The following is a 27469-nucleotide window of genomic DNA, read 5'->3' as shown; positions in this document are numbered from 1 at the left end:
TTTATATCCTTGAGAAGAGGGAAGGTCGGAGATGAAATCCATGGACAGGTGTGACCAGGGACGGCTGGGAATAGATAATGGCTATAACTGACCTGCTGGAGACTGACGAGGAGTCTTGTGCTGCGCACACTTAGGACAGGATGCCACAAAGTCTTTGATGTCGACTTTCATCTTCGGCCACCAGTATGTCTCGGAGAGAAACTTGAAGGTCTTTAGGACACCAGGATGCCCAGTGAATTTGGACTGATGAGCCCAAGACAGCAACTTGGGACGCAGTTCTGGGGAAACAAAAGTCTTACCAGGAGGCGAAGCATGAGAAACTTGAGATGAAGCAAATACGACTGGATTCAGGATGGAATGCGGAACTGGATCGGACGTCCCTTCTTTGGACTCCATAGATCGGGACAAAGCGTCTGCTTTGATATTCTGGGAACCTGGGCGGAAATGAAGCTTAAAGTTAAAACGAGAAAAGAACATAGCCCACCGGGACTGGCGAGGATTAAGACACTGGGCTGCCTTTAAGTAAAGCAGATTTTTATGATCCGTATAGATGTTGAATGGAAATTTGGCCCCTTCCAGGAGATACCTCCATTCCTCAAGGGCCAGCTTGATCGCCAGTAGTTCTTGATCACCAATGGAATAGTTAGCTTCTGCAGGAAGGAATTTACGAGAATAAAATCCACAAGGGTGAATCTTCCCATCAGTTCCCATCTGGGAGAGAACAGCTCCAATTCCTACTGTGGAAGCATCCACCTCCAACTCGAATGGCTTGTTAACATCTGGTTGAGACAGAACTGGAGCAGACATAAAAGCCAGCTTGATTTTTTGAAACGCGGCTAAAGCCTCTTCTGACCAGTTGGAATGATCTGCCCCCTTCCGAGTTAAGTTGGTAATAGGAGCGATGAGAGTTGAGAATCCTCGGATGAACTTCCTATAATAATTAGCGAATTCCAGGAATCGCTGTATGGACTTGAGAGTATTCGGAATGGACCAATTGGCAATAGCTTCCAACTTTGTCGGGTCCATCTGGAGATCCGATCCGGAAATAATATACCCCAGGAAGGGTATGGAAGAAACTTCAAAAGTACACTTGGACAACTTGCCGTAGAGACGGTTCTCACGAAGACGGAGGACCTCATGGACTTGTAGACGATGAGAAGAGATATCTTGGGAGAAGATGAGGATATCATCCAGGTAAACTACAAGATACTTATACAGAACGTCACGGAAGATTTCATTAACAAAGTGCTGGAATACTGCTGGGGCATTGCTCAACCCGAATGGCATTACCAGGTACTCGTAATGACCATCTCGAGGATTAAAAGCTGTCTTCCATTCGTCACCACTACGGATTCTGATGAGATTATAGGCACCGCGGAGATCTAACTTGGTGAAGATGCGGGCTCCCTTGACTCTATCAAACAACTCAGTGATGAGGGGTAATGGATAGCTATTTTTGATGGTAATGTCATTGAGACGCCGGTAGTCGATGCATGGACGTAATCCTCCATCCTTCTTTTTAACAAAGAAAAAGCCCGCACCAGCGGGTGAAGATGAGGGGCGGATGAATCCCTTCTGTAAGTTCTCCCTGATGTAATCGCTCATCGCCTCGGTTTCAGGAACAGATAACGGATACGTACGCCCCCTAGGTGGTTTTTTGCCGGGAATGAGGTCTATGGGGCAATCCCACTCTCTATGGGGCGGCAGAACATCAGCAGCCTTTTCACTGAAGACGTCAGAGAAATCTTGGTAGGCCACAGGAAGACTTGACTGGGACCTGACTTCAGAAGACCTTATAGGGTAAACTTGAGCTAAGCAGGACTGACAGCAATGTGAACCCCAGGAAGTGAGTTGTAACGTGGACCAATCAATCCGCGGATTATGTAGTTGGAGCCAGGGCATACCCAACACAATCTCCTGGGTTGCCTGAGGAATAACTAAAAACTTTATTAATTCAGAATGCAGGAACCCGACTCCCAGTACCACTGGCTTGGTCTGGTGAGAGATATAGCCCTTGGAAATTCGGCTACCATCCACTGCAGTAATGTAGACTGGATATGAGAGTTTGCAGACAGGCAAATGAAACTTATCTACTGCAGCCTGAGTGATAAAGTTTCCCGCGGCTCCACAGTCCACCAACGCAGTTGCAGAGTGGAGTCCAGCCGTAGTCTCTAAAGTCACAGGAAGAATAAGGTCTTGATTTGAAGGAGCTTGTCTAGAAGATCCCAACTTGACTCCTCCTTTACAAGTCAGGATCTGGCGTTTCCCGAACGCACTGTACAGGAATTAATCTGGTGACCTGTAGCTGCACAATAAAGACACAGTCTCTCACGGAGTCTTCTTGACCGCTCCTCAGGAGTTAAGCGGGACCTATTAATTTGCATAGGCTCATCAGAAGGTGGAGGCTGAAATTGTACTGAAGGTACCATTCTTGACTTGCAAGGCTCACTACGAGCACGCTCACTGTTGCGTTCGCGAATGCGAGAGTCCAACTTGATGCACAGAGAGATTAGTTCAGACAATTGCTCAGGGATATCACGGGTTGCCAGTTCATCCTTGATCCGATCCGAAAGTCCATGCCAGAAGGCTGCTACCAGGGCTTGGTTATTCCACTGGATCTCTGCGGCTAATGTCTGGAACTGGATGACATATTGGCCCATACTCCGGGTACCTTGACGAAGCTGAATAAAATCTGCAGAGGCTGATGTTGCACGACCCGGTTCGTCAAAGATACGTCTGAAGGTTGAAACGAATTCAGCGTAGTTGTTCATCAGAGGGTCAGCACGTTCCCACAGAGGAGACACCCAACTCAAGGCAGAACCAGAGAGCAGTGAGATAATGTAGGCAACCTTGGATCTTGGCGTGGGGAAATTGTGTGATAATAATTCAAACTGGATTTCACATTGGTTAAGGAACCCGCGACATAGCTTCGGACTGCCATCATATTTGCTGGGCACGGGCAGGTGCAAGCGTGACACTGGAGCTGATGCAGCCGACATAGAAGAGCTCACAGTACTTGCAGGTGCTGGGGTAACTGGAACTGGAGAAGCAGGTACACTAAGCAGGGATTGTTGCAGTGTATCAATCCGGGAGGACATTCCTTGCAGGAACTGAAACATCTGCAGCTGCACAGTCTCTTGACCATCCAAGCGGGAGACCAGATTTTGTAAGGCCCCTGGCCCCACACTCTGACCACCGTCCGAGTCCATCGGTCCTGAACTTACTGTCAGGTTCGGTTTTGCTTGTGTCCCCGGAGGGGGCCCTAGTGGGTCAGTGGAGGTAGGATGGAAGAAGTGAGGAGGCTGGATTGGGTTTCTGCGCATCAGCGCAATGGTGTTTTATTAACATAAAAGTTCACACAATAAGGCAGCAGAATAACGTGCAGGAATAAACAATAAAAAGTATGCAATGGAAATGGTGCAGCTTGGAAGCTGAGAGTCTATGGAGGAAATGGTAATGATAGATAAGTTCACTGGTGTGAGAACCAGAGTGGTTTAAAACGTGGAGCCAGCAGAGATGGTGATATATGTGTAGCAAACCTGGTAGCAGATGCAGGAGACTCAGGTGGAAGTCCACAGTGTAGTTCGTAGGCACAGACAGCTAGCAAGCTGCTTCACAGGTGAGGTGATGGAATGCACCTGGAGAGAGTCTCTACTGCTGAGGCTGAAGCACACAGTGGTTGTAGATAGGTGTGGAGCCAAATACAAATGCAGGGATTGCTGATGCTTGTAGTTCCACGGAAATGCAGGAAGGTAACCAGGAACACGGAGGAACAGGTAGGTAACCAGGAACACGGAGGATCCAGGAAGGTAACCAGGAACACGGAGGAATCCAGGCACATGGGTCGGAGTGACACAAAGTTCAGGACAACCACAGGCTCATCCTGCAGCTCCTGATATACCCCCTGGTGTGCAGACATTGGCTGGAGTGGAACAAGGAGGTGCGGCCAAGCTCCGGATTGGCCGCCGTACTCAGGCTGATGGAGACTGTCATGGTGGCGCCCATGCCGCGGCCCGGCGGGAACGCTGCGTGCTCTCACACCTGCTGACAACAGGAGTGCTCCCAGGCCTAGGATGACGTCCGGCAACAGGGAGTCGGGTGACAGCAAAACGTAGGGACCCCGGACGGAGTCCGCACCGACGGACAGATGTAACTGTGGTGAGTCGATTCCTGACATTAAGTTCCTGTGTTCGATCCCTCTGGAGCTAATGGTGTCCAGTAGCCTAAGAAGCGCAACCTAGCCGCAGTTAGTAGGTTTGCTTCTCTCCCCTCAGTCCCACGTAGCAGAGATTCTGTTGCCAGCAGAAGCTCTCTGAAAATAAAAAAACCTAACTAAAATACTTTCTTATTAGCAAGCTCAGGAGAGCTCACTAAAATGCACCCAGCTCTGTCCGGGCACAGATTCTAACTGAGGTCTGGAGGAGGGGCATAGAGGGAGGAGCCAGTGCACACCGGTAGTCCTAATTCTTTCTTAGAGTGCCCAGTCTCCTGCGGAGCCCGTCTATTCCCCATGGTCCTTACGGAGTCCCCAGCATCCTCTAGGACGTTAGAGAAATGGGGAATCTGCCTGCCGCAATGTGTAAAAATGGGGAATCTGCCTGCCGCAATGTGTAAAAAGGGGGAATCTGCCTTCCGCAATGTGTAAAAATAGGGAATCTGCCTGCCGCAATGTGTAAAAATGGGGAATCTGCCTGCCGCTATGTGTAAAAATGGGGAATCTGCCTGCCGCTATGTGTAAAAATGGGGAATCTGCCTGCCGCAATGTGTAAAAATGGGGAATCTGCCTGCCGCAATGTGTAAAAAGGGGGAATCTGCCTGACGCAATGTGTAAAAAGGGGGAATCTGCCTGACGCAATGTGTAAAAAGGGGGAATCTGCCTGCCGTAATGTGTAAAAAGGTGGACGCTGTCTGCCGTAATGTGTAAAAAGGTGGACGCTGTCTGCCGTAATGTGTAACAAGGGCACGCTGTCTGCCGTAATGTGTAAAAAGGGGACGCTGTCTGCCGTTATGTGTAAAAAGTGTACGCTGTCTGCCGTAATGTGTAAAAAGGGGACGCTGTCTGCCGTAATGTGTAAAAAGGGGGACGCTGTCTGCCGTAATGTGTAAAAAGTGTACGCTGTCTGCCGCTATGTTTAACAAGGGCACGCTTTCTGCCGTTATGTGTAAAAAGTGTACGCTGTCTGCCGCTATGTGTAACAAGGGCACGCTGTCTGTCGTTATGTGTAAAAAGGGGACGCTGTCTGCCGTTATGTGTAAAAAGTGCACGCTGTCTGCCGTTATGTGTAAAAAAGGGGACGCTGTCTGCCGTAAGGTGTAAAAAGGGGACGCTGTCTGCCGTAATGTGTAAAAAGAGGAATCTGTGCGCTGTAAGGTGTAAAAGGGTCTCTACCTGGTGTAGTGGTGCTACTGTGTGGCGTAATTTGAATAATGGAGACTACTGTGCACCGTTTTATGAATTGGTATTATTTTGTGGCCACACCCCTTCCCCACGAAGCCACGCCACTATGTATTTTTGCGCGCGCCTACGGCGCGCACTGCCCCTGTTTTGCATGCAGGGGTGGGGCTCCGATGCGATTTCTTGCACACAGTGCTAAAATGTCTAGTTACGGCACTGTTGCTAGGTATCCATTTCTCTGGCCCTGAGCAGGTCCCCCTCACCAGATCCTCTCCAGGGGTGAGGGGGTGGACTTGGATGGGATGGGGGCCCAAAGCATTTTGCCGCACCTGGGCCCACCGCTCGCTAGTTCCGCCACTGTCCTCAACACTTTTGTGATGAGAGGAAGAGGAGGAAACACGTAGACCGACTGGAATACCCATGGTGTTACCAGAGCGTCTACTGCTATTGCCTGAGGGTCCCGGGACCTGGCACAATACCTCCGAAGCTTCTTGTTGAGGCGTGACGCCATCATGTCTATTTGAGGAACTCCCCAGAGATCCGTTATCTCTGCAAAGACTTTTTGATGAAGTCCCCACTCTCCAGGATGGAGATCGTGTCTGCTGAGGAAGTCTGCTTCCCAGTTGTCCACTCCCGGAATGAAGACAGCTGACAGAGCGCTTACGTGATTTTCCGCCCAGCGAAGAATCCTGGTGGCTTCCGCCATCGCGACTCTGCTTCTTGTCCCGCCTTGGCGGTTCACATGAGCTACTGCTGTGACATTGTCTGATTGAATCAGAACCGGTAGGTTGCGAAGAAGAATCTCCGCTTGTCGAAGGCCGTTGTATATGGCCCTTAGCTCCAACACGTTGATGTGCAGACAGGACTCCTGGTCTGACCATAGCCCCTGAAAATTTCTTCCTTGGGTGACTGCTCCCCATCCTCGGAGGCTCGCGTCAGTGGTTACCAGGATCCAGTCCTGAATGCCGAACCTGCGACCCTCTAGAAGGTGAGCACTTTGCAGCCACCATAGAAGAGACACCCTGGCCCTGGGGGACAGTGTTATTTTTTGATGTAATTGTAGATGGGACCCGGACCATTTGTCCAGAAGATCCCATTGAAACGTCCTTGCATGGAACCTGCTGAAGGGAATGGCCTCGTAAGTTGCCACCATTTTCCCTAGAACCCGAGTGCATTGATGAGCTGACACTCTTTTCGGCTTCAGTAGTTCTCGGACCATGTTCTGGAGGTCCAGGACTTTTTCCAACAGGAGGAAAACTTTCTTTTGTTCCGTGTCCAGTATCATGCCAAGGAAGGCTAGTCGAGTTGTCGGAACCAACTGTGACTTTGGTAGATTGAGAATCCACCCATGTTGCTGAAGCACTCTCTGAGAGAGTGCCACGTTCTCCAGTAATTGCTCTCTTGATCTCGCTTTTATCAGGAGATTGTTCAAGTATGGGATAATTGTGACTCCTCGCTTGCGCAGGATCACCATCATTTCCGCCATTACCTTGGTGAAAATCCTCGGGGCCGTGGACAGCCCAAACGGCAACGTCTGAAACTGGTAATGACAATCCTGTACCGCGATTCTCAGGTACTCCTGATGAGAGGGATATATGGGGACATGAAGGTAAGCATCCTTTATGTCCAGTGACACCATAAAATCCCCCCCTTCCAGGCAGGCTATCACCGCTCGGAGCGATTCCATCTTGAATTTGAATATTTTCAGGTACAGGTTCAGGGATTTTAGGTTTAAAATGGGCCTGACCGAACCATTCGGCTTCGGGACCACAAATAGGGTTGAATAATACCCTTTTCCCGGTTGGCTCAGGGGAACCCTGATAATCACTCGCTGTTGACACAGCGTTTGAATTGCAGCTAGCACTACTTCCCGCTCTGGAGTAGAAGCTGGTAAGGCCGACTTGAAAAATCGGCGTGGGGGCACCTCTTCGAATTCCAGCTTGTAGCCCTGGGAGACTATTTCTATCACCCAAGGGTCCACGTCTGACTGAACCCAGACTTGGCTGAATAGTCGAAGGCGTGCCCCCACCTGAGCGGACTCCCGCAGGGGAGCCCCAGCGTCATGCGGTGGACTTAGCGGAAGCCGGGGAGGACTTCTGCTCTTGGGAACCAGCCGCCGCAGGTGTCCTCTTGCCTCTACCCTTACCTCTGGCGAGGAAAGAGGAGCCCCGACCTCTTCTGGATCTATGCGACCGAAAGGACTGCATCTGATATTGTGGGGGTTTCTTTTGCTGTTGGAGAACAAAAGGTAAAAAGGTCGACTTACCCGCTGTAGCTGTAGAGATCAGGTCCGCGAGGCCGTCCCCAAACAATACATCACCTTTGTAAGGTAAAACCTCCATATGCCTTTTTGAGTCTGCATCCCCCGTCCATTGGCGGATCTACAAGGCTCTTCTTGCCGAAATAGCCATAGCATTGGCTCTTGAACCCAGTAAACCAATGTCTCTTTGAGTGTCCCTCATATATAAGACTGCGTCCTTAATATTAGCTAATGTTAACAAAATTGTATCCCTATCTAGGGTATCAAGGTCAGCTGACAGTGTATCTGTCCAAGCTGCTACTGCACTACATACCCATGCCGACGCAATTGCCGGTCTAAGCAAAGTACCAGAATGAGTGTAGATAGACTTTAGTGTAGTCTCTCGCCTGCGGTCCGCAGGTCCTTGAGGGCCGCTGTGTCAGGGGACGGTAGCGCCACCTTCTTGGAAAGGCGTGTTAAGGCTTTGTCCACTGTGGGAGAGGATTCCCAATGTACCCTGTCCTGTGTAGGGAAAGGGCACGCCATAAGAACCCTTTTGGGAATCTGCAGTTTCTTATCTGGAGTTTCCCAAGCTTCTTCACATAACTCATTAATTTCATGGGAAGGAGGAAAGTTTATAACCTGTTTCTTTCCCTTAAACATGTGTATCCTCGTGTCGGGCACCGAGGGCTCATCAGCGATATGTAACACATCTTTTATTGCAATAATCATGCACTGAATACTTTTTGTCACCCTGGGGTGCAACCTTACTTCATCATAGTCGACACTGGAATCAGAGTCCGTGTCGGTATCGGTGTCCCTTATTTGTGAGAAGGGACGTTTCTGAGACCCCGACGGGTCCTGTGAGTCTGCACAATCTGTAGATTGATTACCTGCCGACGCTCTGGACTCTGCTTTGTCCAGTCTTTCATGCAGTGAAGCTACACTAGCATTTAACATATGCCACATATTCATTCAATCCTGAGTCGGCACCACCGACTGAGACACACCACTCATCTGTTCCACCTCCTCTTTGGATAAGCCTTCCGTTTCAGACATGCTGACACACGTACCGACACCACACACACACACTGGGATATAACTATAAGGGGACAATTCCCCAAAGAAGGCCCTTTGGAGAGACAGAGAGAGAGTATGCCAGCACACACCAGCGCCAACTGACCCAGGGAAAAAAAACCAGATAGCGCTTTTACATATAAATGTATACAGAATTCCCCACTCACTGCGCTTTAAATATGTGCCCCCCTCTCTTATTTTCAGTCCTCTGATGCTCAGCAGGGGAGAGTCCGGGGAGCCAGCGTTCTCTGCAGCCTCTGTGGAGAAAATGGCGCTGGTTAGTGCTGAGGGATCAAGCTCCGCCCCCTCGCGCGGCGGGCTTCGGTCCTGCTCGAGATTTTTAAAAAAAATATGGCGGGGATTCGTAGTTTACTGCCCCGCAGCGTAACTACATGCTTCTTGCCTAAAAACAAGGTTTATTGCTGCCCAGGGCGCCCCCCTTCCCCCCCCGCGCCCTGCACCCATCAGTGCCATGTGTGTGTGTGTAAAATGTGGGAGCAATGGCACACAGCTACCTGCTGCGCGCTTACCTCATGAAGATCTGAAGTCTTCTGCCGCCTGATGTCTTCTTATGATCTGTCATACTCACCCGGCTTCTTTTTTCCGGCATCTGTGAGGAGGATGGCGGCGCGGCTCCGGGACGAACCCCAGGGTGAGACCTGTGTTCCGACTCCCTCTGGAGCTAATGGTGTCCAGTAGCCTAGGAAGCAGAGCCCTTAACTCTTAAGAAGTGGGTCTGCTTCTCTCCCCTCAGTCCCACGATGCAGGGAGTCTGTTGCCAGCAGAGCTCCCTGAAAATAAAAAACCTAACAAAATTCTTTCTCACAGCAAGCTCAGGAGAGCTCCCTGTAATGCACCCAGTCTCCTCTGTGCACAAGATCTAACTGAGGTCTGGAGGAGGGGCATAGAGGGAGGAGCCAGTGCACACCATACTAGAAAGTTCTTTTAGGTGCCCATGTCTCCTGCGGAGCCCGTCTATACCCCATGGTCCTTACGGAGTCCCCAGCATCCTCTAGGACGTAAGAGAAATAACAATTAGGAGCTGACTGGCTGAAGCGTTATCACCTTGCATTTATCACGGCTTTATCCCTTCTCCAGGCTTCATACATCTGCCCCATTGTGCCCTTATGAATACTGGTTCAACCCACAAAAAAGCTGGCTTCAGTGTGGGCAATGGCTGTGTTTTATAAACTAAAGTACTGCAATTTAAATACAATGAAGTATATATGATAAACACATAGGGAAGCTATCAGGGACGTGCAGTCAGGGGAGGCAGTGCCTCCCCTGTCTTCAATGATTAAAATAATATAAAGAAAATACTTATGACACATATTCTGTGTCATAAGTAATTTCTTTATATTATGCTATACATTTCAGAGCTTAAAAGTACTTTGGGAGGCACTGATAGCAGTGCCTCCCGTTTACAATAGGAACAGGCTAAAGCGGGTGGGCGGGGCAAAGCACTGGGCTGTAAAAGCCCATTAAAACCAAAGGGGAAAGCGGCACTTCTGCAAGTGCCTCGTTGACAGGGGAAACCCACCCCTGTCAGCGAGGCAGATATGATTGGACAGCGGATCCAGTGCTGGATCCGCTGGTCCAATCACCCATAAGCGGCAGGGGGTTGCTGTGTCTGTCAGAAAAAAAAGAGACATTCTCCTCCTATATGATACAGAAGGCGCCCGCTGGTGTTATCAGTCACTGTTGCCCCTTACCGTGATGTGTATCAAAAGAACAGCAGCGCTGGCCACCCGCTTGCAATGATTGCGGAAGTTCCCCCACACTGAAGCAGCACGTCCACGGCACCAAACTACGTTTCCCTACCCTACAGTATAAGATAGCATCCCAGCACACAGCACCACAGTGCGAGTACTAACGCTGACAGCCAGCAGACACTTGTTAACTATTTCCTGCCTTGCTCAATCCACATACAGTACTGCTGCAATTCCCTGCAGTCTGTAGCAATACTGCATCACAGACTGTTTATATTCAATGGGAGCTTGATCTGAATTGCTCTGGTGATCAACTTATGGGAGACCTTGGGGTAGATGTATTATACCCGCACATATCGTGTTGGTATAGCAATTCCTGCTTCGCCTCTTTAATGAGGCGAAGCAGAAAGAGGTAGCGACAACATGTATGAACATCTCGGCTGCCGCAGACCCCAGATCCCCCAGCACTAGGCTGATGCGCTGTGTCTCACACCAGTCGGCTCACTGGACATGCACGAGATCTCGCTATTATCACGAAATCTCACATGCAGCCCAGAGCCGGCAACCACCACAGCCAGGGACAGAGCTGTCCCTGCTGTGGTGATGGGGCAACGAAACCTGCAGCTGTCAAAATCAATTGCTGCAGGTATCGGAACGGTCAGTGCCACTGACCATTTATACGTTGCCCTGCATATTGCCGTGCTATCTTGTAGATAGCAGTGCTGATAATGAGCGCCACTGTCATTTACCACACTTTCCCACAGTCCAGTTTGATCCCAGGGGGCATTGTTTGTACAGGTCACACACTAGGGACACTATAAGAGCTACTTCTGTATGGTGTAACGTGAATAAGGGGTACTTATGTGCGGTGTAACGTGAACTGGCCAGGCGCCAAATTACTGCCTTGCCCAGGGTGATGGAAATACTAGTTTCGGCCCTGATGTGGAGCTGTCACTACAGCAGCGGCAGCCCCAGAGCCAGCGGGACCCGGCGTTACTGATGTGGAGCTGTCACTACAGCAGCGGCAGCCCCAGAGCCAGCGGGACCCGGCGTTACTGATGTGGACCTGTCACTACAGCAGCGGCAGCCCCAGAGCCAGCGGGACCCGGCGTTACTGATGTGGACCTGTCACTACAGCAGCGGCAGCCCCGAAGCCAGCGGGACCCGGCGTTACTGATGTGGACCTGTCACTACAGCAGCGGCAGCCCCAGAGCCAGCGGGACCCGGCGTTACTGATGTGGAGCTGTCACTACAGCAGCGGCAGCCCCAGAGCCAGCGGGACCCGGCGTTACTGATGTGGACCTGTCACTACAGCAGCGGCAGCCCCAGAGCCAGCGGGACCCGGCGTTACTGATGTGGAGCTGTCACTACAGCAGCGGCAGCCCCAGAGCCAGCGGGACCCGGCGTTACTGATGTGGACCTGTCACTACAGCAGCGGCAGCCCCAGAGCCAGCGGGACCCGGCGTTACTGATGTGGAGCTGTCACTACAGCAGCGGCAGCCCCAGAGCCAGCGGGACCCGGCGTTACTGATGTGGAGCTGTCACTACAGCAGCGGCAGCCCCAGAGCCAGCGGGACCCGGCGTTACTGATGTGGACCTGTCACTACAGCAGCGGCAGCCCCAGAGCCAGCGGGACCCGGCGTTACTGATGTGGAGCTGTCACTACAGCAGCGGCAGCCCCAGAGCCAGCGGGACCCGGCGTTACTGATGTGGACCTGTCACTACAGCAGCGGCAGCCCCAGAGCCAGCGGGACCCGGCGTTACTGATGTGGAGCTGTCACTACAGCAGCGGCAGCCCCAGAGCCAGCGGGACCCGGCGTTACTGATGTGGACCTGTCACTACAGCAGCGGCAGCCCCAGAGCCAGCGGGACCCGGCGTTACTGATGTGGAGCTGTCACTACAGCAGCGGCAGCCCCAGAGCCAGCGGGACCCGGCGTTACTGATGTGGACCTGTCACTACAGCAGCGGCAGCCCCAGAGCCAGCGGGACCCGGCGTTACTGATGTGGAGCTGTCACTACAGCAGCGGCAGCCCCAGAGCCAGCGGGACCCGGCGTTACTGATGTGGACCTGTCACTACAGCAGCGGCAGCCCCAGAGCCAGCGGGACCCGGCGTTACTGATGTGGAGCTGTCACTACAGCAGCGGCAGCCCCAGAGCCAGCGGGACCCGGCGTTACTGATGTGGACCTGTCACTACAGCAGCGGCAGCCCCAGAGCCAGCGGGACCCGGCGTTACTGATGTGGACCTGTCACTACAGCAGCGGCAGCCCCAGAGCCAGCGGGACCCGGCGTTACTGATGTGGAGCTGTCACTACAGCAGCGGCAGCCCCAGAGCCAGCGGGACCCGGCGTTACTGATGTGGAGCTGTCACTACAGCAGCGGCAGCCCCAGAGCCAGCGGGACCCGGCGTTACTGATGTGGACCTGTCACTACAGCAGCGGCAGCCCCAGAGCCAGCGGGACCCGGCGTTACTGATGTGGAGCTGTCACTACAGCAGCGGCAGCCCCAGAGCCAGCGGGACCCGGCGTTACTGATGTGGACCTGTCACTACAGCAGCGGCAGCCCCAGAGCCAGCGGGACCCGGCGTTACTGATGTGGAGCTGTCACTACAGCAGCGGCAGCCCCAGAGCCAGCGGGACCCGGCGTTACTGATGTGGACCTGTCACTACAGCAGCGGCAGCCCCAGAGCCAGCGGGACCCGGCGTTACTGATGTGGAGCTGTCACTACAGCAGCGGCAGCCCCAGAGCCAGCGGGACCCGGCGTTACTGATGTGGACCTGTCACTACAGCAGCGGCAGCCCCAGAGCCAGCGGGACCCGGCGTTACTGATGTGGAGCTGTCACTACAGCAGCGGCAGCCCCAGAGCCAGCGGGACCCGGCGTTACTGATGTGGACCTGTCACTACAGCAGCGGCAGCCCCAGAGCCAGCGGGACCCGGCGTTACTGATGTGGAGCTGTCACTACAGCAGCGGCAGCCCCAGAGCCAGCGGGACCCGGCGTTACTGATGTGGAGCTGTCACTACAGCAGCGGCAGCCCCAGAGCCAGCGGGACCCGGCGTTACTGATGTGGACCTGTCACTACAGCAGCGGCAGCCCCAGAGCCAGCGGGACCCGGCGTTACTGATGTGGACCTGTCACTACAGCAGCGGCAGCCCCAGAGCCAGCGGGACCCGGCGTTACTGATGTGGAGCTGTCACTACAGCAGCGGCAGCCCCAGAGCCAGCGGGACCCGGCGTTACTGATGTGGAGCCCCAGAGATGGAGAGCGTGCAGCGGCGACCTCTCTCTCTTCCTCATCTGCCCTCCTATGCAGCAGCATCACTGCTGGTGATTCACTGACACCTACACTCTCCCTTGACCTGGGGCCCAGGACGTCAGAAAGAACACTTGGGCTGCAGGGACAGGAAGGTGCAATGTATATATATAGATATATAGATATATATATATCTCAGTGCCTCCCCAGCCAATGACCTCACCGCACGCCACTGGAAGCTATAGGTGTACTAGAGAGACTGATAACAGGTTTTGTTTCACTTTAATACCCAGTATTCGAAGTACCAAGAAAATATTTTCTAGCAGTTTCCAGGAAAGGCGTTGCATCATGTACTGTACTAATGAGAATGTTTGACCACATACTGTACCTGACTCTGTGACTCATTCTGTTTCCTTCTCCTACTTTGTTTATTCACACAAGTTTATTGCAGTTTAGATCATTTGGGACTAAACACATTTTTAACAATAATTAACAAAGATAAATGTATTAGAGTAAAATAAATTGGAAAAGCAGAAGCAGATTATCACAGGCAGGCAGAATAGGAATAAGACAAACCTGTAATACACAGCACAAGAGTCACTCCGAGCAAGCAGAGCAGTACCTGCTGAGTAGACGTCCGTTCATAGCTTAGCACTGCAGAACTGCTAGCCTTGCAAGGTACAAACAGCACGCTATAGCACCACCTAGTGGTTGGATGCAAAACTTTTTCGAGGTGCAACCGAAAAGTAATTTTACTTCTGTTACATAGGTGTAAAATGTATTATCAGGGTCGAACTGGCCCACAGCGGAACAGGGGAAACCACCGGTGGGCCTCACTGTCTGTGAGCCCTCCTCCTCCTCTAGAGATCAGGTTTCAGATTCTATCCTAGTGCACTTGAATTATGCATTATACTTATGTTACATTATACTTCACAAGAATACGGTTTATTATATAAGTACCAAGGGGAACAGAACATGTATTCTGTAATGGTTAGCCAAATGTCTGTGGTGGCCGGCCACGCCCCAGTGGAGCCTGGCCACACCCTTAAGCATGGGCCCTACAACAGCATCCCCCCGGTGGGCCCTTCATGCCCCAGTCCGACACTGTGTATTATCTTCGGTTATGGGGGAGAAGTGGGTGTACTGATACCGCTTCTCCCCCATGTAATATAGCGGCAGTGTGAACAAGGAGACAGGGGTGATCTGAGCCCCTGTCATTTTCAGCGCTGCTATCTGAAAGTCTTGATAGCAGGCCGATGTGCTAGGGCTGGACAATGTAAGACCAGTCAACACCTGCAGCTATATTCACAACCACTTTTACTTGGCTGCAGCTGCCAGCTCCGGACTGCTCAGTGTATATATCGCAATAGTAGCGAGATCTTGCACATGTGCACTGGAGCCGGCCGAGAGAGGAGCAATAGCCTGATGCTCTGTTGGGGGCTGACAGGGATCGCCAGAGGGGGAGTTTAGACTCCCCCACTCCGGCAAACAAAATGCTGATACATCTTGTCAATATTGCTTCCTGCGTCGCCATGGTATAGAGGCGCAGCAGGAAGAATATTACCAGCACAATCAATGCCTGGTAATCAGCGGTGCAAGTAGACAAAAATTCTTAGTGGTACTGTGTGCGCGAGCCTTCGGCCACATGGGGCGTGGCCAATGAAAATGGGGGCGTGATACACATATGACCCAAATAGTGCAGTGCCAGATACACATATGCCCCCAATAGTGCCAGATATGTCCGCACAGTGCCAGGTACACATATGCCCCCACGGTGCCACATACGCCCCCCACAGTGCCAGATACACATATGCCCCCACAGTGCCAGATACAAATGCCCCCACAGTGCCAGATACAAATGCACCCACGTTGCCAGATATGCCCCCCAGCAGTGTAACTCACCATTGTTGCCGCTGCTGCCTGGGGCCGGCACTGGCTGCTGTCGGGGAGAGGAGAGCGCAACACGCCCCTTTCCTGCCCTCAGTCCGGTCTCCTCCTGCGGCAACATCCTGTATTTCAGATCTGGCAACGGTCCGCAAGCCAATCAGAGTTCGCGGTCCGGCAGTGGTGGCTCCTGATTGGCTCGCGAACCGGCGTTTGTGTAATACACGCCGCCGCAGCTGCCCGCATATAGGGAGAAGCTGCCGGCTCACAAGACTGACTGACAGCAGGCAGGAGAGGCGCATGCTGTGCTCTCCTCTCTCAGACACTGTGCATGCATGGTGGAGGAACAGCGGTACTGCATACCAGCTGGGAATTTCTTACCAGTACGCCGTACCGCCATACTTGCAGCACTGCTGGTAATACATTTATCACGGGGGGGGGGGGGGGGGAGTATTAATTAGTGAAAAGAGTGGAGAAGTGGGCCAATAGAGAAGTTGCCCATTGCAACTAATCAGCTTTGAAGTAACAATGATCAAGTGCATTTTATAAAATGATACATAGCAGCTATACATATCATTCTGTACCTGATGGAAGGGTTGGAGGGTCTGTTCATTAACGCAGAGTTTCCCAAACTCCGCCATTACAATCCAGGTTTTAGGGATAAACATGCTAAAGTCCAGATAATTAAATAAAAATTACTGGGGTACTAATTAATACCCCTTTCCCATTGTCGCTAAAACCTGGGTTATTGCTGAGATAACCCAGGGGTGGCTCAGTGGAAAAGAGTTAGCCCGGTTCCCACGGCAGGGGGTCTTAGGAAGTCAGGAAATTGGCATCTGGAGGACAGGGGTTGCACTACATTTACAAATATTGGTATGAATATTAAGTGAAAAGGATCATTACTCAGTTTAATAATTAACGTATTAATGGCAGCTGTTTTTGAAGGACCGCAGCAAAATGTAGTATGGAGACTTATAAACATAAAAGTATAACCAGGGACAGATTAATGGGGGCTAACAAGGAAGGTTGGTGGGGGGCAGCCTGACCCCTAAATCCACCTCTGACTGCCTCCATGGAAAGGGCAGTGTGCAGCATTGTGAATCTCCCGGCAATAAAGTAATAGACCACTGCAGTGATCTATGGTGAGGTGAGGCAGAGCCTCTCCTGCCATACTAACGCATATGCTAGAGATTGGACTGTATCAAATCTGAAAAATACAAAGAATATATTATAAATATCTTCTTTGCATTATTCTAACAATTTTTATAGTTGAAACTCTGGAGTAAAAAGTATATGGCAGGTATGGCAGGTGAGCCCCCCTTCACCTGCTTTCCTTTTCCGCACACCTCTGGCCAAAACTCTGAATTTCCAGCACTATATACTGCTGCGCCTGTGTATAATGCCCACATTAACTCTTGGGCTCATATATTGTGTGTAAATCTGTCTCTGGTACTAGCCAGTGCCTCCTCGGCCATTTACCTCCCCACACGAACCTGGACCACTGTGCCGGGCAGCCTATTACTGTCAATTAAAATAAAAAAGGGGATCCTGTGGGCCTATTTTCAATGGGGGGGGGGGGAGAGAGAGGAGTCTAGTAATCCGGCCCTCGGTCCAGGGTGTAGTGTCGGTGTTCATGCAGTATCCTTGTAGTCTGGGTCAGGCACAATATTTGGACATAGATCACAATTGGAGTCATAATCCATTTAGAAACTTACACTAGAGAACACCCGGCTTGCAGTTTGATTGCTCGTTGGACATTGTGGGATAGACAATTGGGGACATTGTATGAGCACAGACATTGTGCCCTGGAGCGCACCCATCTAAAATGTATTTGAGTACTGTATTAGGGATTTGAGACATCCTCTTTTGGGAGCTGCTAAGGGTAATTATCTCAGAGAGCTGCATATATTATTATATTCTATAAGCTCATATGTAACACCTACTATTCGTGGCCGTTGAGAACCGGCAATACTGTAAATAATAATAAATAACCCCTTAGCTTAGTTAAATTTGGGCAGAGACATCTCCTGACATTGAATCCTAATAACTCACTTTCAGGTGAGCTTTGTCCTTTATAAAATCCATAAAAAACCCTAATTGTGCAAACAACAAAGTACAAATAAAATAAAAGCACACTTACCTTACTCCAGAAGAAAGGCCAACATATGTCAAATGGGAAGCAGCCATGGCTGCTCCCTCCCGCCTCTCTCCACTTTCTGTATAATACTATATTAGGAAACTAAAATACTAATAAAACTTAATATGAAGTAACTTATATAAAGAATTGGCTCACACTATCAGCATTGATAGCACTATGCTCGAACACCACCAGCTCCAGAGTTTGTGTGCTGTACTAGTGGGGACCAGGTGACAGGGTAAAGCCTAGTGTGCTGGCCTGGCATTCCACTCATTGTGTAATCATAGGACTATTATGATGTAATAGCACAGAGACAGCTGCAGAAGCCATGCAGGCAAATATTTGTATTTCATAAAGTGTGTTCCATAAAGTGACTGTGTGTGGGGTATGCAGGGACAGAATAACATCTCTTCCACCTGCCCCAATTTACAAACCCTAAGAGGGGCAATCATTTAACTAAAATGGGTGGAGCTTTGCAGATTTGGGTTAGCTTATTTTGTCCCAACGTCACATGTCTGAATCAGGCATTGCCAAGCACCATAATAAAGTTCGGGTAGGAGCCTGGTGATGCTGCTCCAGACTCCCGGGGCACCCTCTCAATATGGCAGAGTAGAAGCCTATTCTTATCATGTGTGACATTGATAAAGCCATAATAGCGACACCTGTGCCCAGCCATGCCCCCTTTTCGATAGACCACGCCCCCTTTTCAGGTGGCCGCACGCGCAGATGTCCCTCTTTACAGCTACCAAAAGTTAGGAGGTATGATAATCCCTAACCCATGTACCCTAACAGGCAGACTGGCTGGGCCATATGGTTCTGATCTGCCATCAAATTCTATATTTCTATGTTTCACCTAGCAACATGTGTTTTATGGGTGGTTGCTTGTTGATCAGATAACGGATAGTAGCTCAGTATAGAAATGTAGAAGGTGGAGATAGACACGTGCCTTATATTGTAGTAAATTTGAACATCAATTTTATAATCACGTTGTGGTGTGGTATAATATTTTATTTTAGATGAGAAAAGGAAATCACACTAGTGTAATGTTGTGCATAAAAGTTTAACCATCAGACCCAAAAGTGGTGAAGGTTGAAGAAAGTGTGCTTGGGGGGGGGGGGGGGACATAGAACAACAGAGTAATGCTTGATTGGTATGCGGGGGTCAGGTCACAATGGGCAGGTGTAATGTTCTGTCTGCCGCAAGCTCACTTTAACCTGTTCAACACAACAAATGTATTCTTTGACCTTCACTAGTCTCTCAGTCTCTCCATCCTTACCCATTATACACATCATGCGTAATACCTACAATGGAAGTGACCCACCCCTGCTTTCTTATTTACTACTGAGACATGACTGGCTGGGTGGAGAGCTGCTGTGCATAAAGGCAGCTATTTCCTCTTACTACGCATTTATATAGGTACAAAAAGGCGTCTAGGACTAAGAAGGATGCAAATGGCCGTGAACCAGACATCTGAGAAATGAGAATGTCTGCATACATGGATTATAATTAACAGAAATCTCCCCTCCCTCCCACCTCCTGTGCTGGGGAACCAAGGAGCCGTGCATACACATGATTAGTAACAGCACAAGTACTGGGGGCGCCCACATTACCCCTGCCCGTATGCCGTGCAGAGACATAATTAGTAACAGCACAAGTACTGGGGTCGCCCACATTACCCCTGCCCGTATGCCGTGCAGAGACATAATTAGTAACAGCACAAGTACTGGGGGCGCTCACATTACCCCTGCCCGTATGCCGTGCAGAGACATAATTAGTAACAGCACAAGTACTGGGGGCGCTCACATTACCGCTGCCCGTATGCCGTGCAGAGACATAATTAGTAACAGCACAACTTGCAACTGAGGTGGCAGATTTTCCTGGGGGTGGCGGCAGCCCTGCATCCGATAAGTAAGATCCGCCACTACTACAGAACATTATGGAGATGACTGATTTAGGAAATGTATCTGATTGACAATTTGTCGGTGCAATAATCTTGCTTTCCCCGTGTGACAGTGATTACGCTGGGGATCTGCTCCGCCTCATTCTGCAGGGGGTCAAATAAATTTTCTGAAAGATTAACTTTGATGGATTTATGTCTATTGTCACCATCACTATGTGACACACTGACAGACACTTCACCCCAAGCTCATTTTCCCAGTGATTTCTGCAGCACCCGCCAACATGGGACCCAGATAATAAAGTAGAATTATGGGTGCAGGGTGTGCGATGTGGGCCCATATGGGCCCAGTAGCCCGTGTGCACCGCACACCCTGCACCCATTATAGTTAAGCCAATGCTCCTAATGCTGACGAGAAAAGCCAAAGGACTCTGCAGTAATTCCATTGCTCTGTACAGAATGATCAATTGGATCTGATGCATGCTGCCTGCAGGAAGCTATACTGTACTGTATACACTGCAGAATCACGGCTGGTGTAATGGTTAGCATTACTGCATCACAGCACTGAACTTATGGGTTTGATTCCCACCATGGCCCTAACTGTGTGGCGTTTGCATGTTCTCCCAGTACTTGCGTGGGTTTTCTCTGGGTACTCTGGTTTCCTCCCAGTCCAAAAATATACTGGTAGGTTAATTGGCTCCCAACAAAATTAACCTGTGTGTGTGTACACATGGGCAGACTACATAGGCCAAGTGGTTCTTATCTGCCGTCAAATTCTCTGCTTCTATCACATACAGCATTTATAATGAGGCCGCAACCTGGAGAGGGTAATGACCAGATCAAACTTGCCTACTTTCTGGCAGCTCTCTCCGGGAGAGAGCTGCCAGTACGGCTCAGTGGAGGGGCTGTGCTGGACAATGACGAGAGGAGGGGGCGGGGAGGAGGCGGAACAGGGCATGGCGGAGGAGGGGCAGAGGCAGAACAAGGGCGGGGTTACAGCATCACGTCGTCTAAATCACGCCCCCGCTCTGTAATGCCGCTATAACCGGCATTTTACAGCAGGGGGCGTGACTATTATGACGCGATTCAACAAGAATCGCGTCATCTACTGTCCAGACCGCCCACTTTACTCTCAAAGTGGGCAGCCGGCAGGGGGAACTGAAAAACAGGGAGACTTGTCTGCTCTTCCGTGGGGCCGGGAGGGTCACCCGATTTTCAGGAGCCTCCCGGCCATTCTGGGAGAGTAGGCAAGTATGGACCAGATCCATCACATTAGTGTTAAGCTGGGCACCAGAGACGACTTGTGTACCCAGCAGACGGCAGATACAACCCAACGATATATCGTGCGCCCGTACACACTGCACGAATGATATATTGTTCCCCCGCTGTACCCAAAAGCATGGTGTCATCAGCCACAGATTCAGATTGAGCAGCCAGTAGACCCGACCGGAAGATCGACGGATGACGCTGCGGGAGTGTGCATAGTGTGTACACACTGAACGATTTGAACGACTGGTCGTTCCGTTCCATTGGAATCGGGCAAATCCTTCATAATATCCTCTAGTGTGTATCCAGCTTTAGGCGGCATGGAGTCCTGCACTCGCCTCTGCTGTTTCACCCTGTCACCACAGCTGGATCACAGGGATACTTAGATATAGACACACCACTAGTTCTGGAAGTATAAGACGTTGTCTGGTGTATGGAGGGAGGAGAAAAATATCTTTAGAGTCACCCACAATTTACATAAACTTTCTGTTTCCTCCACTTTTACACAATCTTAGAACATCATACTGTATGTGTGCTTCCCTTAGGGCACACAGGCACTATTATTCTGTCTAGCAAATTAGAGGCCTCTAGTAAACCACATCTAGAACATTTCCCCCCCATACCTCAATGACCGGTCGCGCCCCAGGCCGCTGTAGGGGAATACACAAAGACCCCCAAACGCTGCTGTTCGTTACATAGCGCTCTTCTTCCCCACTGGTGTGTAGGTCTCCTGTAAATCACTACAAAGCAAACTCATCCATAAAGAAACAAACAAGCAAAAAATACACATAAGAAACAATGTAATAAAAAATAAGATTTTACTTACCGGTAAATCTATTTCTCGTAGTCCGTAGTGGATGCTGGGGACTCCGTAAGGACCATGGGGAATAGACGGGCTCCGCAGGAGACATGGGCACTTTAAGAAAGAATTTAGATTCTGGTGTGCTCTGGCTCCTCCCTCTATGTCCCTTCTCCAGACCTCAGTTAGAGAAACTGTGCCCGGAAGAGCTGACAGTACAAGGAAAGGATTTTGGGAATCCAGGGCAAGACTCATACCAGCCACACCAATCACACCGTATAACTTGTGATAACTTTACCCAGTTAACAGTATGAACAACAACAGAGCATCAGATCAACCCTGATGCAACTATAACATAACCCTTTTTTAGGCAATAACTATATACAAGCATTGCAGAAGAAGTCCGCACTTGGGACGGGCGCCCAGCATCCACTACGGACTACGAGAAATAGATTTACCGGTAAGTAAAATCTTATTTTCTCTAACGTCCTAGTGGATGCTGGGGACTCCGTAAGGACCATGGGGATTATACCAAAGCTCCCAAACGGGCGGGAGAGTGCGGATGACTCTGCAGCACCGAATGAGCAAACACAAGGTCCTCCTCAGCCAGGGTATCAAACTTGTAGAACTTTGCAAAGGTGTTTGAACCTGACCAAGTAGCCGCTCGGCAAAGCTGTAATGCCGAGACCCCTCGGGCAGCCGCCCAAGAAGAGCCCACCTTCCTAGTGGAATGGGCCTTAACTGATTTTGGCAGTGGCAATCCAGCCGCAGAATGAGCCTGCTGAATCGCATTACAGATCCAGCGAGCAATAGTCTGCTTTGAAGCAGGAGCACCAAGCTTGTTGGAAGCATACAGGATAAACAAAGACTCTGTTTTCCTGACCCTAGCCGTTCTGGCTACATAAACCTTCAAAGCCCTTACCACATCAAGTAACTCGGAATCCTCCAAGTCAGTAGTAGCCACAGGCACCACAATAGGTTAGTTTATATGAAAGGGTGAAACCACTTTCGGCAGAAATTGTGGGCGGGTCCGCAATTCTGCTCTATTCGCATGGAAAACCAGATAAGGGCGTTTATGTGACAAAGCCGCCAATTCTGACACACGCCTAGCCGAAGCCAAGGCTAGTAGCATGACCACCTTCCACGTGAGATATTTTAATTCCACCGTTTTGAGTGGTTCACACCAGTGTGATTTCAGGAAACTCAACACCACGTTAAGATCCCAAGGTGCCACTGGAGGCACAAAAGGGGCTGAATATGCAGCACTCCCTTTACAAACGTCTGAACTTCAGGCAGTGAAGCCAGTTCTCTTTGAAAGAAAATGGATAGGGCCGAAATCTGGACCTTAATGGAACCCAATTTTAGGCCCAAAGTCACTCCCGACTGTAGGAAGTGAAGGAAACGGCCCAGCTGGAATTCCTCCGTAGGGGCATTCCTGGCCACACACCTAGCAACATATTTTCGACATATACGGTGATAATGTTGAGCCGTCACGTCCTTCCTAGCCTTTATCAGCGTAGGAATGACCTCATCTGGAATGCCTTTTTCTGCTAGGATCCGGCGTTCAACCGCCATGCCGTCAACGCAGCCGCGGTAAGTCTTGGAACAGACAGGGCCCCTGTTACAACAAGTCCTGCTTTAGATGCAGAGGCCATGGGTCCTCTGTGAGCATTTCTTGCAGATCTGGATACCAAGTCCTTCTTGGCCAATCCGGAACAATGAGTATTGTTCTCACTCCTCTTTTCCTTATGATTCTCAGCACCTTGGGTATGAGAGGAAGAGGAGGAAATACATAGACCGACTGGAACACCCACGGCGTCACCAGTGCATCCACAGCTATCGCCTGAGGGTCTCTTGACCTGGCGCAATACTTCTGTAGATTTTTGTTGAGGCGGGATGCCATCATGTCTACCTGTGGCCGTTCCCACCGACTTTTAATCTTGCGTGAAGACTTCTTGATGAAGTCCCCACTCTCCCGGGTGGAGGTCGTGTCTGCTGAGGAAGTCTGCTTCCCAGTTGTCCACTCCCGGAATGAACACTGCTGACAGTGCGATTACGTGATTCTCCGCCCAGCGAAGAATTCTGGTGGCTTCTACCATCGCCACCCTGCTCCTTGTGCCGCCTTGGCGATTTACATGAGCCACCGCTGTGATGTTGTCTGACTGAATCAGAACCGGTTGGTCGCGAAGCACGGACTCCGCTTGACGTAGGGCGTTGTATATGACCCTTAGTTCCAGGATGTTGATGTGAAGGCAAGTCTCCTGGCTTGACCACAGACCTTGGAAATTTCTTCCCTGTGTGACTGCCCCCCACCCTCGGAGGCTTGCATCCGTGGTCACCAGGACCCAGTCCTGAATGCCGAATCTGTGGCCCTCCAGAAGGTGTGCACTCTGTAGCCACCACAGGAGAGACACTCTGGCCCTGGGGGATAGGGTGATTAACCGATGCATCTGAAGATGTGATGCGGACCATTTGTCCAGTAGATCCCATTGAAAGGTCCTCGCATGAAACCTACCGAAGGGAATGGCCTCGTATGATGTCACCATCTTTTCCAGGACTTGTGTGCAGTGATGCCCCGACACCTGTTTTGGTTTTAATAGGTTTCTGACCAGTGTCATGAGTTCCTGAGCCTTCTCCATCGGGAGATAAACCCTCTTCTGGTCTGTGTCCAGAATAATGCCCAGGAAAGGCAGACTAGTCGTAGGAATATTTAGAATCCAGCCGTGTTGTCGTAACACTTCCAGAGAGCGTGCTACGCTGTTCAGCAACTGCTCTCTTGACCTCGATTTTATGAGGAGATCGTCCTATGGGATAATTGTGACACCTTGCTTCCGCAGGAGTACCATCATTTCCGCCATTACCTTGGTAAATATTCTCGGTGCCGTGGAGAGACCAAACGGCAACGTCTGAAATTGGTAATGACAATCCTGTACCACAAATCTTAGGTACGCCTGATGAGGTGGATAAATGGGGACATGAAGGTATGCATCCTTTATGTCCAGAGACACCATAAAATCCCCCCTATCAGGCTTGCGATGACCGCTCTTAGCGATTCCATCTTGAACTTGAACCTTTTCAGGTATATGTTCAGGGATTTTAAATTCAATATGGGTCTTACCGAACCGTCCGGTTTCGGGACTACAACATGGTCGAATAATAACCCCCTCCTTGTTGAAGGAGGGGAACCTTGACCACCACCTGTTGAAGATACAATTTGTGAATTGCAGTTAACACTGTTTCCCTCTCGTGGGGGGAAGCCGGCAGGGCCGTCGGTGAGGGGGCATCTCCTCAAAGTCCAGCTTGTATCCCTGAGACACAATATCTATTGCCCAGGGATCTAACAGGGAGTGAACCCACTTGTGGCTGAAATTACGAAGACGTGCCCCCACCGGGCCTAGCTCCGCCTGAGGAGCCCCAGCGACATGCGGTGGATTTTGTAGAGGCCGGGGTGGACTTCTGTTCCTGGGAACAAGCTGTGTTGTGCAGCTTCTTTCCTCTGCCCCTGCCTCTGGCAAGAAAGGACGCACCTCGGACTTTCTTGTTTCTTTGTGATCGAAAGGCTGCATTTGATAATGTCGTGCTTTCCTAGGCTGTGCAGGAATATAAGGCAAAAGATCAGAATTACCAGCTATAGCTGTGGAGACCAGGTACGAGATCCCTTTTCCACACAATCCTCAGCCTTCCATATGCCTCTTAAGTCGGCATCACCTGTCCATTGCATATTCTACAGGACACGTCAAGCAGAAATCGGCATAGCGTTGACTCTAGAACCCAGTAGACTAATGTCTCTTTGGGCATGTTTTTTATATATATATATATATATATATATATATATCTTAAGACAGCATCTTTAATATATATATCTATATATATATACATATATATATATATATATATACATACTAGGGTCTCAATATCTGCTGATAAGGTACCCGACCACGCTGCTACAGCGCTATATACCCATGCAGACACAATCGCCGGTCTGAGTAGTGTATCAGAATGTGCACGCTATCTGCAGGATCCCTGAGGATAGCTGTTAAGTCAGGGCTACCTTTTGGGTAAACGTGACACCCTAGGGGAAGATTCCCATCGTATCCTGGCCCTAGTAGGGAAAGGATACTCCCTGAGAATTCTTTGTGGGAAACTGCAGTCTCTTGTCTGGAGATTCCCGCTCTTTCTCATCATGAGAGGAGGGAAATTTACCTCAGCTTTCTTCCCCTTAAACATGTGTACCCTTGTGTCAGGGACAGATGAGTCATTAGTGATATGCAAATCATCTTTTATTACAATAATCATATATTGAATACTTTCCTGCCATTTTGGCTGTAACTTTGCATTATCATAGTCGACACTGGAGTCAGACTCCGTGTCGATATCAGTGTCTATTATTTTGGATAGTGATCATTGAGAGACTCTGAAGGTCTCTGCGACATAGGGACAGACATGGGTAGATTCCCTGTCTGTTCTCTAATCTTTTGTGCAATAATTTCACCTTAGCACTTAATTACACATATCCAAACAGGTGTCGGCGTTGTCGACGGAGACACCCCTCACACACACATTTGCTCCATCTTCTCCTTAGGGGAGCCTTTTACCTCAGACATGTCGACACACACGTACCGACACACCACACACTCAGGGAATGCTCATCTGAAGACAATTCCCCCACAAGGCCCTTTGGAGAGACAGAGAGAGAGTATGCCAGCACACACCCCAGCGCTATTAACCCAGGAATAACACAGTAACTTAATGTTAACCCAGTAGCTGCTGTTTATATTGATTTTTGCGCCTAATTATGTGCCCCCCCCCCCTCTCTTTTTACCTCTTCTACCGTGTATCTGCAGGGGAGAGGCTGGGGAGCTTCCTCTCAGCGGTGCTGTTGAGAAAAACATGGCGCTGGTGAGTGCTGAGGAAGAAGCCCCGCCCCCTCAGCTGCGGGCTTCTGTCCCGCTTCAATGTACAATTTTTGGCGGGGGCTCATACATATATACAGTGCCCAACTGTATATATGTGTACTTTTTGCCAAAGAGGTCCCAATTGCTGCCCAGGCCCCCCCCCCACCCCTGCACCCTTACAGTAACCGGAGTATGTGAGGTGTGTGTGGGAGCAATGGCGCACAGCTGCAGTGCTGTGCGCTACCTCAGTGAAGACTGGAGTCTTCTGCCGCCGATTTCAAAGTCTTCTTTGCTTCTTATGCTCACCCGGCTTCTGTCTTCCGGCTCTGTGAGGGGGACGGCGGCGCGGCTCTGGGATCGGACGACGAGGGTGAGATCCTGTGTACGATCCCTCTGGAGCTAATGGTGTCCAGTAGCCTAAGAAGCAGGACCTATCTTCAGAGAGTAGGGCTGCTTCTCTCCCCTCTGTCCCACGATGCAGGGAGTCTGTTGCCAGCAGTGCTCCCTGAAAATAAAAAACCTAACAAAATACTTTCTTACAGCAAGCTCAGGAGAGCTCACTGAACAGTACCCAGCTCGTCCGGGCACAGATTCAAACTGAGGTCTGGAGGAGGGACATAGAGGGAGGAGCCAGAGCACACCAGAATCTAAATTCTTTGTTAAAGTGCCCAAGTCTCCTGCGGAGCCCGTCTATTCCCCATGGTCCGTACGGAGTCCCCAGCATCCACTAGGACGTTAGAGAAATAATAATAAGTGATAGTCATTATAGTCTAACATCAGTGCTATCTAGCAGTGTCCCGATCTCTCTAGATGCTCACATCTGTATAACCTGCAATTCCTTCAGCATGCCCATGACACATCCTGGAAAACATGCCATATGTGCCAATGCCCCATGGTCACTGACTCGGTTACACATGGT

Source organism: Pseudophryne corroboree, chromosome 6, assembly GCF_028390025.1.
Source record: "Pseudophryne corroboree isolate aPseCor3 chromosome 6, aPseCor3.hap2, whole genome shotgun sequence".
NCBI classification, from domain to species: domain Eukaryota; kingdom Metazoa; phylum Chordata; class Amphibia; order Anura; family Myobatrachidae; genus Pseudophryne; species Pseudophryne corroboree.
This window is presented reverse-complemented; position numbering follows the sequence as displayed.